We start from the raw sequence: 15,139 nt of genomic DNA, 5'->3' as shown, positions 1-15,139 counted from the left end.
CCTGCTTGCACGGAACCGACCCGGCGCAAGAAGGCACTAACGCAGCCTCCCAGACCGAACGCCGTGCCGTGGCATGATGTCTCAAGTGCGCGCGTGCTTGCGATGCATGTGTGTGCGTGCTATGGACGTGCGGAGCACGCCGTGGCGCACCATGCTGTGCGACTGCTGTGCTTCACACCTGCAGACGTGCGTGAGCGTGACCATAAGTGGAGTCCCTGCCACTGTCACCGCATACGACTGCAGACTGCTGGCGCCGCCGCGGTGGACGGTACTAAGCCCGTGCAGGTTGTGATGGGAAGATGCAGGACCCTGCGGCTGCGGTCGCCACAATCGCGTCGGCCGCTGAACCGGAGGAGACCGACGGAATGTGCAGCATCTATTTCTATTTGCCGTTGCCAATGCCATTGAAGCATGTGTAACCAGACTGCTATCGATTACAAATATATATAAGTTGGTGGATCACGGTCCCGTGGTCGCGGTCGCCGCCTCCCATCGGGCATGGCTGGACCGAGTTCGCTTTGCTCTCGTCCTCTCCCGCGATACAAGAGGGAGCTGTTACAGGCTGGACCTCCAGTTGGGCCACGCAGGGCCAGTTTCAGTTCACCCAATCCGGCCCATATACTAGCGGATTGCTCTTCTTGGCTCGCTACGGCCTTCCTTCCTTCAGTTCGCCTCCTTCAACTTCATTGACGTCAAGCACCGGTTCTTCAGGCATCAGAGAGGCTTCAGCAGGAATTGGCATAGGATCAGTGGCAGTAACATCCCCTTTCCTTGAAAACCAGCTTGGGGACAAGCTGGTGCACGAGGGAATTGCTGACGTAGCGGAGCTTCATCTTCCCAAGTTGCCAACTCGACTGGAATATGTGACCAATGAACCAAGACCTGGGGAACCATGTTGTCTCTGTTCTGTCGCAGGCGACGGTCCAAAATAGCCAGAGGAACCTGAAACTCATGAGTAAGGTCAGAAAAGGTGGAGCTTACCGTTGTGTTTGGTGGTACCGTCTTCTTGAGTTAAGAAACATGAAATACAGGGTGTATGAGACAGTCATCAGGCAGCTGAAGACGATAAGCCGACTGACCAATTCTTTCCAGAATATAGAATGGTCTAAAAAACCTGAAGGCAAGCTTGTTTGAAGATCTGGGAGCCAATAACGTATGTACATAAGGCTGAGCCTTGAGATATACCATATAATCACCAACTTGAAAGACCCTGTCTGAACGATGCTTATCAGCCTGAAGTTTCATTTTTGGCCCTATTCGTTGGTCTGAAACTGGCTAAAAAACACTGTTCCGGCTGATTTGTTGTGAGAGAAAAACAATGTTTCGGCTCAAAAAAGAAGCCAAACAAGCCAAATATGAGGTAAGCCGAACAGGGCCTGTGCTGTGCTCTGATGAGATGTTGACGAACAAGTTGTTGCATCAAGTCACGATCATGTAACCAAGAAGTAAGATCATTGACCTGACAGGCTTGAGTAATATCCACACCAAAGTGTCTGAGTTCGTGACCATACAGAACCACAAAAGGACTCTTGCCCAAGGAGGAGTGAAAAGAGGTATTATACCAATATTTCGCAAGAGATAACCACTGAGACCAACGGTTAGGACAGCCATGAACAAAGCACCTAAGGTATGTTTCAAGGCATTGGTTCACTCTTTTAGTTTGGCCGTCAGTCTGAGGATGATAAGCACTACTAATACGAAGATCAGTATGTAAAAGTTTGAACAACTCTTACCAAACATGACTGGTAAAAATTTTATCACGGTCAGAAACCAGTGCATTGGGAAGGCCATGAAGTTTGAACACATTGGCCCCGTTCGTTTCGCTGAAAAAAACAAACCGAAACACTGTTTCGGTTAATTTGTTGTGAGAGAAAAACACTGTTCCGGTTGAAAAAATAAGATAAAAAGTATGGATTATAAGACAAGCGAACAGGGCCATTGTTCATGTATAGGACAACAACTTGGAGAGCTGTATATGGGTGGGATAGAGGAAGGAAATGGGCATACTTTGAAAACTTGTCTACCACTACCAATATGCAATTGTAGGAAGGAGGCCTTCAATAAAATCAAGAGTGACCATTTGCCATGCCCCATGAGGAATAGGTAAAGGAGCAAGCAACCCAGGATAGGCTACTCTTTCATTCTTTGCTTGTTGGCAGGTAGTACAGTGGGCTACAAACTCTTTAGCAGTATCCTTGAGTTTAGGCCAAGCAAACAGGTTTTTGACTCTTTTGTAAGTGACTTCATAACCTGAGTGGCCCCCTATGGCACTAGAGTGCAGGGAAGATAAAACTTTAGAATGGAGGGAAGGTGTATTACCTAGCCACAATCTGCCCTTGTATTTAATAAGGCCATCTTGAAGATCATAAGAGCCTTGAGGAGATATAACTGACAGTTCAGACAGCAGTTGCTTGGCCACTGGATCAGTATGATAAGCTTGCTGAATTTCTTGAAGCCATAATGGTTTGATAATAGACACTGCAGCAATATCATAGGTGTCTGCTTGAGGCATTCTTGATAGAGCATCAGCTACTCTATTGTCACTCCCTTTTTTATAGACAATTTTATAAGTCAACCCCATAAGCTTGGTAAGAGCCTTGTGTTGCCAAGGTGTAGATAGTCTCTGATCATCCAGATGAGTGAGACTTTGTTGGTCAGTGAGAATTAGGAAAGGAGCTAATTGTAAATAGTGTCTCCATTGTTCAACTGCCATGAGGATAGCCAAATATTCTTTTTCATTAGTGGACAAACACTGAGCTTTAGTACCAAAAGCCTTGCTAGCATAAGCAATTGGATGTCCCTGTTGTTGGAGAACAACACCAATCCCTTTAGATGAAGCATCAGTTTCTATCACAAACTGCAAGGAGAAATTAGGCATAGCTAACACTAGAGCAGATATAAGTGCTTGTTTCAGAGCTTGAAAGGAAGATTCAGTTTCAGATGTCCAAACATACATGGTATCTTTTCTAAGCAAATTGGTTAGGGGCTTGCTGATCAGACCAAAATTGGAGACAAATCTCCTATAATATCCCACCATCCCCAGAAAACTTTGAAGTTCCTTAACATTTTGTGGCTGAGGCCAGTCCCTGATAATCTCAATTTTTGAGGGATCAGTAGATACTCCTTCAGAGCTAATGACATGGCCTAAATACCTGATTTGCTGCTTGGCAAAAGAGCATTTAGAAAGCTTGACATGGAAATGATTCTTTTGCAAAATTTCCAGAACAACAGAAATATGTTGTAGATGGTCTTCCCAAGTCTTGTTGTAAATCAATAAGTCATCTATGAATACTACAGCACAGATTCGAAGTAACGGTGCCAAAATCACATTCATGATTGTTTGAAAAGTTGCAGGCCCCCCAGTGACACCATAGGGCATGACTTTGTATTCAAAATGGCCATTGTGAGTCTGGAATGCAGTCTTAAATTCTTAGCCCTGAGCCATCCTAATTTGGTGGAATCCAGAACACAAATCAAGGGATGTAAACCAGGAAGCTCCTTGTAATTCATCCAAAAGTTCTTCTATGATTGGTAGAGGGTATTTGTTTTTTGATAGTTTGAGCATTCAACATTCTGAAGTCAACACATAGGTGTCAGTCACCAGTTTTTTTCTTCACAAGTAAGGCTGGGGAAGAAAAGGGGCTGGTGTTGGGTTGTATCCACCCTTTTTCTAGCAATTCCTTGATCTGACTTTCTATTTCATCCTTTTGTGCAGGATTATACCTGTAAGGCCTGAGGCAAAATGGTTGAGTCCCCTCCAATAAAGGAATTCTATGATCACCATCCATGGAAGGAGGTAGCTCTGAAGGAGGTGTGAAAACACCTTGAAACTTGTCCAGCACAGTCTGCAAATCTGGAGGAATTTTTGCACTTTGAGAGTGACTAGAGTGGGCAGGTTGTAATTGAACCAAGTAAAGGATTAAGTCAGATTTGTCCAAAGCTAGAAGCTGATAAGATGATAAAGGTGGTCCAAACTGAGTAGCGGTAGTTATACCCTGTAACTTGATCTCAGACTATTTGTAACAGAATTTCATCCACCTTTGAGCCCAATGAATGTGCATAGGGTTGTGAAGACTCAAACAATCCATTCCTAGTATAATATCATAGCCACTGAGAGGTAATATCTTGAAGTTGGAATAGAAAGAGTGTCCTTGAATCCCCCAGGACTGACCAACTAACTCATGAGTACAAGCTAATCTTTCCCCATTAGCAACTTGAACTTGAACAGAATTTGGCAATTTCTGCCAAGGTTTGATATTCAAGGCTAACTGGTCATTGATGAAGCTGTGTGAACTTCCTGAATCAACCAGTATAAAGACTTCCTTTCCTGCCAGGTGACCTCTTAGTCTGATTGTTTTGAAACCTTCTGTACCATTCAATGCTTGCACAGAAATAGTCATAAGATCATCACTAGAATCAAAGTCTTCATCAACTGTATGAATAAGAGTATCATCAGAATCAGAAAAACATTTCCATAGTTCTTACATAGCATGTATTGACACTGTTGTAGGGCACTTAAGTTGTGGATTCCATTTTTCACCACATTTAAAGCACAAACCCTTTGCTCTTCTGAACTGCTTCAGAGATGACAGCTTTCCATCACCAGTTTTGGATTTAGCAGGATCAGGATTCTTCTTATCTTCTGGCACACAAGTAGGACTGGTGATAGACTGAACTGAAGATTTAACAATGTCAGAAGAATTCTTCTGAGAAAAAGATCCCAGTTTAGGTCTTCTGGTAACTTGATCTTGCATGGCCTCTTCCTACAAAAGGGCCAAAGAGCTAGCAGTATCCAAATTTTGTGGCCTATGAATCATGATAATAGCTCTAATCTCCTTCTTCAAACCATCAAGAAAACGATTGGTCATAACAGTTTGTGGAAAAGATGGGTCATGTGCTAGAGTCTGATGAACAAGATCACTAAACTGCTCTACATACTCAGAGACAGATGTTGTTTGTTTAATGTGGAAAAAGTGTCTAATCAAATGATTGTGTTCATCCTTATCAAATCTATTGCAGATGGTGGTGACAAAAGTTTCCCATGACATGGTACTGATAGCAGACTGCATGGTTTGGTACCAAAGAGCAGCAGAGCCAACCAAACGCATGGTTGCACATCTAACCCAAACACTAGGATCGGTGCTATAGACATCAAAGAAGGTTTCACGGTACTTAATCCACAAACGGGGGTTGTAACCATCAAAAGTTGGGAACTCTAAATTGGGAATGGGTGGATGAACAGGAGAATACACTATCTGATCACAACGTGCAGAACCATCCAAATTCAAAGTAACCAGGATCGGGTTTGGAGGATTTGTCGCACCTCTGACCGGGGTTGGCTCCAGGACGACGGTATACATCGCCCCGAAACTAGGTCCCCGGTGAGTAGATCGCTTGTAGTGGTCTAACGACCCAGATGGCGTCCCAGTTGTAGGAAACTCCAGATGGGCGGGGCTCGGCACCTTGATGCTTGGTGAGGCAAAGTGGTCCTCCCGGATTGCTATGGTGAGCAGTGTTGGCAAAGTAGTAACAGCCAGCGGCTCCTCTTCCACCGTCGGATCGATTGGCTACGCTGGAGGGTTGAGGGCCACCAACACTTGATCGACGCGCTCACCGAGATCTAGTACGAAGTGTTCTAGCTCGTGGACGCGATGGTCGACTTCGGGCTTCCAGGTGAGGATCTCTGTCCTTAGGGCCCTCATCTCCGACATGGAGCTCTTGAGTTCATGGATTCCCTTGGAATTTTCACTCACCAGCACAAGAATTTGGTCGAGCTGCTCTTTGGGTGTTGTCATGGCCATCTGGCGGCGCACGAGGTATAAGTGGGATGCCAGGGTGTGGTGGGTTTGGTGATTCTCTACCGCCGCTGCTGATCATGCCAACCTCGGCACGGACCTATGTGTCGGGTTCATAAACCCAGGGTCCCTCGTGGACCGGCTTCCCAACAGAGACTCGGCTTAGCAAGCAACTTTGCAAACAACGCACAACTCATGGGCTGGCCCAAGTACCTAAACAACATGCCAGAAGGGCGATCCAATCACCGACCGAAAGGTCAGGCCGAGGAGGAATGGCGCCCATTTCCAACTCCGGCCCACCTCTCCGACTAGAGTGCTCGCTTCGGTCTCCAGCCCACCTCCGGACGGTCTCTCCGACCGGAAGGCCTGGCCAAAGCACTACTTCTGACTTCGACCCGCATTTCCGACTAGGGATGCGCCAAACCCCTGCTCACTGCTCTTCTCCAACTGACGCATTTAGAGCCGACTGGGACTAACCGACTGGGGACGCCCGCTCAGTAAGGGCCAGGGAACGGATGAAAAAAGTAAGGCAGGGCGCACAAAGTCAAACCACAATACCGAGGACCGTACCCTACGCACCTGCAGGAAAATTTCCTACGACCTCCTTGGCATGGCAGAGCCCAAGCAATGTTGTAGGCGCCGACATTTTCCCCTACAGTGTTGTGGGCGCCATTAACTCCCATATAGTAAGGCTCCTCCCCCACACGCCTCTGGCCATCGATAGTGTTGTGGGCGCTGGCATTTACCGTACCAGGCGAACATGGTAAAACCCCTTGCATGTCTCCAGGTATCAATAGTGTGGCAGGCGCCGACGTCTGCCATACCCGAAGAAAACAACACAACCTCCCACATGCATCTGACAACGAACAATGTTGTGGGCACTTACCATCATCCTCTACTCGCCGGTGTGGACAACAAGGCTTAGAAGCATACGTACTCTCTCCATCTCACTTGTAAGGCCATCCCCTTCATCTATAAAAGAGAATGCACTCTCTTCCAATAGATAGAGTGATTGAGATCGATCAAGTTCACTAGTTCACAACTACAGAACCGTTAAGTTCGAACCACAAGCACACGCTTGAACACTTAGCTCATAGCGGGGCTCCCGTCACTCTCGGCCCTTCCGACCGGACCTCTTGTACCCCCCATCTTTCTCCTTCTTGTTTGTAACCCCACTGCAAACTTTGAGCACCTGGGCTTAGGAATAAAGTCACCGACCGACTCAAACTGGACATAGGGCACGTTGTCTGAACCAGTATAAACCCTATGTCATTGAGTTCTAGGCCACCTTGGATCACAACGTATGGCAAAACTAAATATTTACTTGTTGGTCACTTTCTGCACCGACAGTTGGCGCCGTCCGTGGGATAGACGTTGTACGTTCAACACTTTTTGGTCATCAAATGGCCCACTTTTCCGCCACCTTCGCCATGGCGGGCTCAAGCGATATGACTCGCTTCGGCTCACTAGAGTTTCCCGCACTCCCACCAATTGGGATGTGGGTTCCACCCATCTTTGAGCCATCCGAGGCCTTCCTCTTCGGAAGCCTGGACTTCATCGCCGACTGGCTTGGCATACTACACCTCCACGAGGAGGCTCTCGTTCCGGCACCCATCGGATGAACACCCTCCATCGGCTCCGGGACGCACGACGACTTCAACGATGAGGCATCTGCGCTTCATTCTGAGCAAACTCTCTACTCAAACCCTACTGTGAGTAATATGCATACTGTTATTTACTCTCTATTTACTATCTCCCACCAATTATCTGGAGGGACCATATTGACTACACCGCGAACACCGTACGATCGGTTTCCCTATGGCCTCGCGTCCCCTGTGGATGCGTGCGCTCAGGGGAGCTCCAAAAGACACTGTCGCCATCCCCTCTCACATCCGAATTCGTGGGAATGGCGAGCTATGCTCCTAGCACTTTCCATGAACTCCCAGATGATGAGGGCGAGAGCGACAGCTCCAGCATTGGCGATGTGGTGCCTCGCCACCGTCCGTCCTAGGAGTGCGCTATGACGGACGCTCTAGGACAGCCGCCGGTGGTTGCGGAGTCTGTGTAGACTCACACCCCTCTGGACCCACATGTGGGGGCCCTCGCGTTTGCGCAAGTGCACGCCGAGAAACTAAGACAACGGCAGTAGAACTAGCCGCCACCTACATCGGCACGCTCAGTGCAGCACGTTGTGCTTCATGCGCATAACCCGGCGGGTGGCACCTGGGGTCGTGCCCGCTAGGTCCAACACGACATCATGAACGAGGTGAACGATCCCCCATAGTTCGCTCAGGCTAGCTAGAACATCGCTGCTGCGGCGATGCTTCTGCGTGGCGTTCCCATGCTCGTCGACCCCCAAGAGCGAGCGGTCTACCGGAACCTCTGGGTGCTAGTAAAAGTCATCACCGTTCAACGGGTGGAAAGCTCCGCATCGTGACTATGACACGCGCCCTCTCTTCCCATCGGGGGAGTAGGGACGCGCCAGACGGATCGCTCCATCCGCTCGCCGCTACAGCCACCAAGTGCGGCTCAGGAGGCAGCGGTCGCGCCGTGGTCTGACCTACCACCCGCTCCACACCGACCACCGGTACACGAACGGCCCGATCCGCACCAAGATGCTCGCAGCATGATTAGCAACCAGCATTAGGCCTGGCATGATGATGACGTCCACCGAGCGACGATGAGGGCAGGTGACATGGCTCCTAGCCGAACCATCAAGGGGAGCGGTGAAACGCGGCCCAAGCATGGTCGTTGGCCAAATGATCGGAGTCCTAGCCCTGAGGGCCTAGGACCATGGGCCTTTGACCGACGTATCTAGAGAGCGTCGTTCCCACAATGCTTTTGACCGTCCACCAACATCACCAAGTACACCAGGGAGACAAATCCTGGTATTTGGCACAAAGATTTCTGGCTAGGCTGCTGAGCCAGAGGGGTGGATGATGACTATTTCATCATTCAGTATCTCCCCATCTGCGTGGGGGAACATGTTTGGGCATGGCTTGAATTCCTCCCGCATGACAACATCCGCGACTGGGCGGACCTCAAGAGGGTCTTCGTCAGAAATTTCCATGGGACGTATGTCCACCCTGTAAACTCCTGGGACCTCAAGAGTTACCAGCAAGAGCCTAGTGAGTCCCTATGGGATTACATCTATAGATTCTTCCAACGATGCAACTCCCTCCCTGATGTTGTCGATGCGGACGTCATCAGCGCATTCCTCTCTGGGACGACCTATGAGTCCCTGATCCACAAGCTTGGATGCCTGAAGCCCAATATCACCCGCGACCTGCTCAATGTCGCCACTAACCACGCCTCCCACGAGGAGGCGGTCGAAGCGGTCTTCAATAGGGGCTGGGACAAAGGCAAGGCCAAGCGCACGGACCAAGACAAGGGCCCCTCCACATAGAGGGGCAAGAAGAACAAAAAGGATCGACGCCGATCGGACAACACCACGTTGGTCGCCGCGGCTGATCACACGGGCAAGTAGCCCCAATAGGAATTGCCTGACCACTTCAACAAGCTCATGGATAGCCCATGCACCAACTATGCCTACCCTATCAAACACCTCTACAAGGACTATGAGCTTCTCAAGTGTTTCCTACGACAGGCCGACGGGTCAAAAGAAGGAGACGGCAAAGAGGCGACAGCCAAGAAAGGAGGCACGGCGGGCAAGGATGGAGATGGCTTCCCTGACCCTGAGGAATGCATCATGATCTTTGGTGGAACCGATACCATTTGGTCCAAGCGCCAGCACAAGGTGCGCTATAGGGAGGCATGTGTCGCCGAGACGGCCGTCCCCTCCTTCCTCAGCTGGTCAGAATCCCCAATCACCTTCGATCAGAGGGATCATCTCTCCCACGTCGCGAGATCAAGACATTACCCGCTCATCGTCAACCCCATCGTCTGCAAGAAGTGCCTCACCAAGGTGCTGATGGATGGAGGCAGCGGCCTCAACATCCTCTATGTCGACACCCTCGATGCCATACGCATCCCCCAGTCGGAACTCTGCCTGGTGGGCTCTCCCTTCCACGGGGTGACCCTAGGAGCATAGGCATACCCGCTAGGGTAGATCGACCTACCTATCACGTTTGGCAACTGAGTCAACTATCGCTTGGAGGTCCTCACCTTCAAAGTGGTGGACTTTCTAGGGTCCTACCATGCCATCTTGGGGCAGCCATGCTACGCCAAATTCATGGCAATCCCCAACTACCCTACCTCAAGCTGAAGATGCTAGGACCAAACAACGTCATCATCATGAGCAGTGCCTTCTCGCATGCCTTCACGTGCGACCGTGAGCATTTTGAGCTCGCCACTATGGTCGTCAACTCGTCCGAGCTCCCGTGGCTCGAGGAATCATCGATCCCAGCAGTCCTAGACTACAACAAACCAACCTTCTCAATAGCCTTCCACCCGCTCGAGGAAACCAAGGCGGTGGGAATCAACCCCACCGACCCAACCAAGATGGTGTGGATCGGGACCTAGCTCCCAACCAAATAGGAATGCGAGCTCATCGAGTTCCTGTGCGCCAATCGTGATGTCTTCGCATGGCAGCCTTCTAACATGCTGGGCATACCACAGGGGGTCGCTGAGCATGCACTATGCCTCATCCCGGACACAAAGCCTACCAAGCAATGCATGCGCCATTTTGATGATGAAAGGTACAGAGCCATAGGCGAAGAAATCGCCATACTCCTGGCAGTTGGATTTATTAGAGAGGTTTTCCACTCCGACTGGCTTGCAAATCCTATTCTTATTAAAAAGAAGACTAGGAAATGGAGAATGTGCGTTGATTATACTGGCCTCAACAAAGCGTGTCCAAAGGATCACTTTCCTTTGCCATGCATAGACCAAATAGTTGACTCCACCTCGGGTTACGAGATCCTCTCCTTTCTGGATGCCTACTCGGGCTATCACCAGATCACGATGAAAGAGTCCAATCAGCTCGCAACCTCATTCATCACCCCATATGGTTTGTACTGCTATGTAACCATGCCTTTAGGCCTAAAAACACTGACGCCACCTACCAAAGGTGCATGCAGCAAAGTTTTGCTGACCAAATCGACTCGCTCAATCAGCCTGATCAAGCCGAGCGGCCAAGACCAACGATCACTGTCTATGTTGATGACATAGTGGCAAAATGACTCAAGCTTGTGACCTAATTGCAAACTTGGCCATAACATTCGCGAACCTCCAAAGGTCCAACATCAGATTGAATCCTGAGAAATGTGTTTTTGAGGTTCCAAAGGAGAAGCTGCTAGGATACATTGTGTCCAAGCATGGCATCGAGGCCAACCCCGAAAAAATCATGGCCATTTCCAACATGAGCCCCATATGCAATATCAAGGGCGTGTAAAGGCTCACCGGCTGTCTGGCCGCTCTGAGCCGGTTCATCTCTCGGCTCGGCGAAGGAGGGATGCCACTCTACAAGCTTCTCAAAAAGATGGACACCTTCATCTGGACCGAGGAAGCTCAGCAGGCTCTGGAGAGCCTCAAAGCATCCCTGACTGTCGATGCGGGATCCACAGGATACCCCGCAAGGGAGAAAGAAGATCTAGTCCAACTAGGATTCTTCCCATATAATCGTAGTAGTAGAACTATTAGGTAATCCTATTAGGAAATCTCATTGTAAACTGACTAGGACTCTGGCCTCTTGACTATATAAAGGAGGGCAGGGCTCCTGAGAGAACAAGGCAGATCATAATCAATCCAACGTAAAGGCTAAGGCCGACTGGACGTAAGGTTATTACTCGATCTACGATCGAGGGCCTGAACCAGGATAAATCGGCTGTCTCTTGCATAAACCATCGAGTTCGGCATACGCCGAAGCCCGAACATACTGCCCCGGGTACCCCCGTGGCAGGCTATCGGTGGTGAAACATCGACACTGACGTCGGCCCCAATCCTCGTCGCTCCTAAACGAGGAGAACCCCTCCTCCTCTATGTCGTGGCCAGTGACCATGTGGTAAGCGCCGCCCTGGTCATCGAAAGGGAGGAACCGGGACACCACCTTAAGGTCCAGCGACCCGTATACTTCGTTGGGAAGGTACTCACCGACCCCAAGGTCTGGTACCCCTAGGTGCAGAAGCTCCTATATGCCATGCTAATGGCAACCCAGAAGCTCCTGCACTACTTCACCGACCACGAAGTCACGGTCGTCACTTCATACCCTCTCGGAGACATCATCCGCAACCGCGACGCCGCGGGATGGATCTCCAAGTGGGCACTCGAACTCATGGGCCATGACATTAGGTATATCCCCCATACTACCATTAAGTCTCAAGCTCTCGTAGATTTTGTTGCCGAATGGATGGAGGTCCAGCTACCGACCCTAGATGTCACCCATGAGTACTGGACAATGTACTTTGACGGGTCCATCATGGTGCCCGAATCGGGGGCTGGAGTGGTTCTAATCTCCCTAGATGGGAGTAGGCTCCAATACGCCATCCGCCTCCACTTTTCAGCCTCAAACAACGTCGTGGAGTAAGATGCCCTCATCAACGCACTATGCATCGCCCTCGATGCTACACGACTCTACGTTCGTGGTGACTCGGAGCTGGTCGTCGATCAGGTTATGAAGGAGTCCTCCTACAAAAGCCCCCTCATGGAGGCATACTGCCAAGAGGTGCGCAAGCTCGAGGACAAATTTCAGGGCATCAAGCTGCATCATGTCCCCCGAAAGGACAATGATGCCACCGATTTTCTCGCAAAATTGGCCGCCAGGCGGGATCCATCCCCAAGCGGGGTCTTCATCAACGATCTCTATGAGTCGTCCGCTCGCGTCCTAGAAGGTTTGATCCAGACACACCCGACGCCAAAGCCGACGCCCGGGGGCTCCGACCCCGACACCAAGCCGGCACTCGGGGGCTCCGACCCTAGTGCCTCTATGATGACATCACCCGCTAATGTTGCCATATTGGAACTCGATCAAACCGACTAGCGAGCACTGCTACTCGCCTACCTCCTCGAGGAGGTTCTCCCGCCCGAAAGGACTAAAGCCCGATGAATCGCTTGACGCGCCAAGACCTTCGTCATGCTCGGTAACGAACTCTACAAATGGAGTCCATCAGGGGTACTCATGAAGTGCATTCCCACCAACTAGGGGAATCAGCTCCTCCTCGAGGTCCATGATGGGATCTACGGACATCACACGGCCTCGAGGTCGCTGGTTGAAAAAGTCTTTTGCCAAGATTTTTATTGGCCCACCACACTATGAGATGCAGAGAAGGTCATCCGCAGGTGTGAAGGATGCCAATTCTATGCTCGACAAACTCATTTGCCGGCACATAAACTTCAAACCATCCCCATCACCTGGCCATTCATGGTCTGGGGCCTCGATATGGTGGGACCCCTCAAAAAGGGCCCGAGCGGCTTCACTCACCTACTCGTAGCAGTCGACAAGTTCACCAAGTGGATAGAGGCCAAGCCCATCACCAACATTCGCTCAGAAAGAGGCGGTCAAATTCTTCCTCGACATCATCTACTGGTTTGACGTTCCTAACGTATCATCACTGACCATGAGACTAACTTCACTCAAAAGAAGTTCCTAGATTTCAGTGATGGATACGGCATCAGGATCGACTGGGCCTCGGTCGGACATCCACGTACTAACGGTTAGGTCGAGCGTGCTAGTGGCATGGTCCTCCAAGGACTTAAGCGATAGGTAACAGAGGTCCTAGTGATCCTCTGGAGCTAGAGAACGACCCAAACCGATCCACAAGGTTCACACCCTTCTTCCTAGCCTACGAAGCTAAGGCAGTGCTGCCCTCTGACCTCGACAACAGTGCCCCAAGAGTGAAGGCTTTCGACCGCGACTGAGCCACAGAGGCTCAGCAAGACGTAGTCGACCTACTCAACGAGGCCCATGAGACGACCGTCATCCGCTCTGCTCACTACTAGCAAACTCTCCATAGGTACCATGAAAGGAAGATCAGGGGGAGGATATTCGATGTCGGCGATCTTGTACCCCGGAGGACCCAATCAACGAAAGAAAAACACAAACTCTCTCCACCATGGGAAGGACCCTATACGGGGACCGAAGAGATCCAACTAGGCACCTACAGACTGGAGGACGACAACGGCAATATTCTCACCAACACTTGGAACATTAAACAGCTATGTCGTTTTTCCCCTAAATTTGGTCTTATCGCTTTTTAGTCAACACTTGCTCCTATAAAGCACCCCAGCCCAAACACTTTCAGCCCGGGTCACTCTATGGCTCCATGAGGGTATAATACTAAATACTACCTCTCTTTTTTACTATCACATGGTAACAACTCTGTCCCCGAATGGAAGCACATTCCATTCCTTTGATTGTCCTATGTGACTCTGTTCTTACTCCTAACCGAACGCACCCCACCATGATCTATGGTTACAAGCAGCCGAGCCCCATGGGCCATGCCTAGGTTCTTAACAATTGTAGCCTATGGAACTAATGGGCAGGTGCGAAAAAGAAAGGATAAAAATAAAAGTTATGCTAGGATAAAAAAATAAGGAACGGATAGTGGTTCTATCACAAGAATAGAACTGATGGATTCATTGATACAAAAACTATTCACACGGGGGCTCAACCACGAACTCAGCAGAAGAGCATGGAGCTCCTGACCTTCTAATGAAGTCGAGGCAGCTCCTGGGCAGGGACACTGCTCCCAAGGTATGGCCGCCATGGCTGGAAGAGATCTCATCAAACTTTATAAACTAGCCAACCTAAGCAGCTGCAAGCACAGAACCCTCCACTAGCATGATCCTAGGCAACTTCCCCTTCGACAAAGCTCGCCCGGTGAAGATCCACCAGAAAAAATCCACACACGGCTCCATCACGAGAAAGGCCTCGCAGATGAATCTAGCGCGCCACCTCCTTTGGTAGAAGCCACCCCTTCTCAGGCAAAGACAGCTAGCACCGCCCTAGGTAGCCTCCAGCTCGACATAGCACTCTAGATTCATGAAAGGATCTGTAAGTCCTCCCCCTCGCTTACTCTCTCTCTCACTTGGGAACCACTGCGGCGTACAGGCACTCTTGGTGAGGAGGAAGAAGGAAAGACAATAGTTGGAGAATAGGGAAAGGACTGCGATGAGAAGCTCTCTCTCCCCCTATTTAAGGAGGAAATGCGATAGCTAAAGAGGGGCAAAAGATTAGAGCAAAAAACTCTCTCCCTTCTGCCATTCAATGCAGATGGGAAACAATGGGACGCACCCTGACTAATGGGACGCACACTGACCGACAGAACGACACCTGGTTAGATGGAACGCTGCCTGGTAAGACAAGACGTGGCCTAGGTATGGCCCACCACTACTGCTCGTCGGGTGCAAAAAACAAAGCGTCACCACACATAGGCGGCTCTCCGCCT

At 50.0% G+C, this 15,139-nt stretch overlaps 1 long non-coding RNA gene across 1 annotated transcript; it reads right to left on the bottom strand.

Annotated features, from left to right (window-relative positions):
* Window positions 1-425: 425 nt before the first annotated feature.
* Window positions 426-5,810, bottom strand: LOC136551962 (uncharacterized). The gene is made up of 3 exons (XR_010782720.1): window positions 4,559-5,810; window positions 2,320-4,432; window positions 426-1,845 (listed from the first exon to the last, which is right to left on the bottom strand). It is a non-coding gene; the product is annotated as an uncharacterized lncRNA (long non-coding RNA).
* Between the last annotated feature and the right edge of the window lie 9,329 nt (window positions 5,811-15,139).

The sequence above is a fragment of the Miscanthus floridulus genome, chromosome 4, assembly GCF_019320115.1.
Source record: "Miscanthus floridulus cultivar M001 chromosome 4, ASM1932011v1, whole genome shotgun sequence".
Classification (NCBI taxonomy): domain Eukaryota; kingdom Viridiplantae; phylum Streptophyta; class Magnoliopsida; order Poales; family Poaceae; genus Miscanthus; species Miscanthus floridulus.
This window is presented reverse-complemented; position numbering and strand designations above follow the sequence as displayed.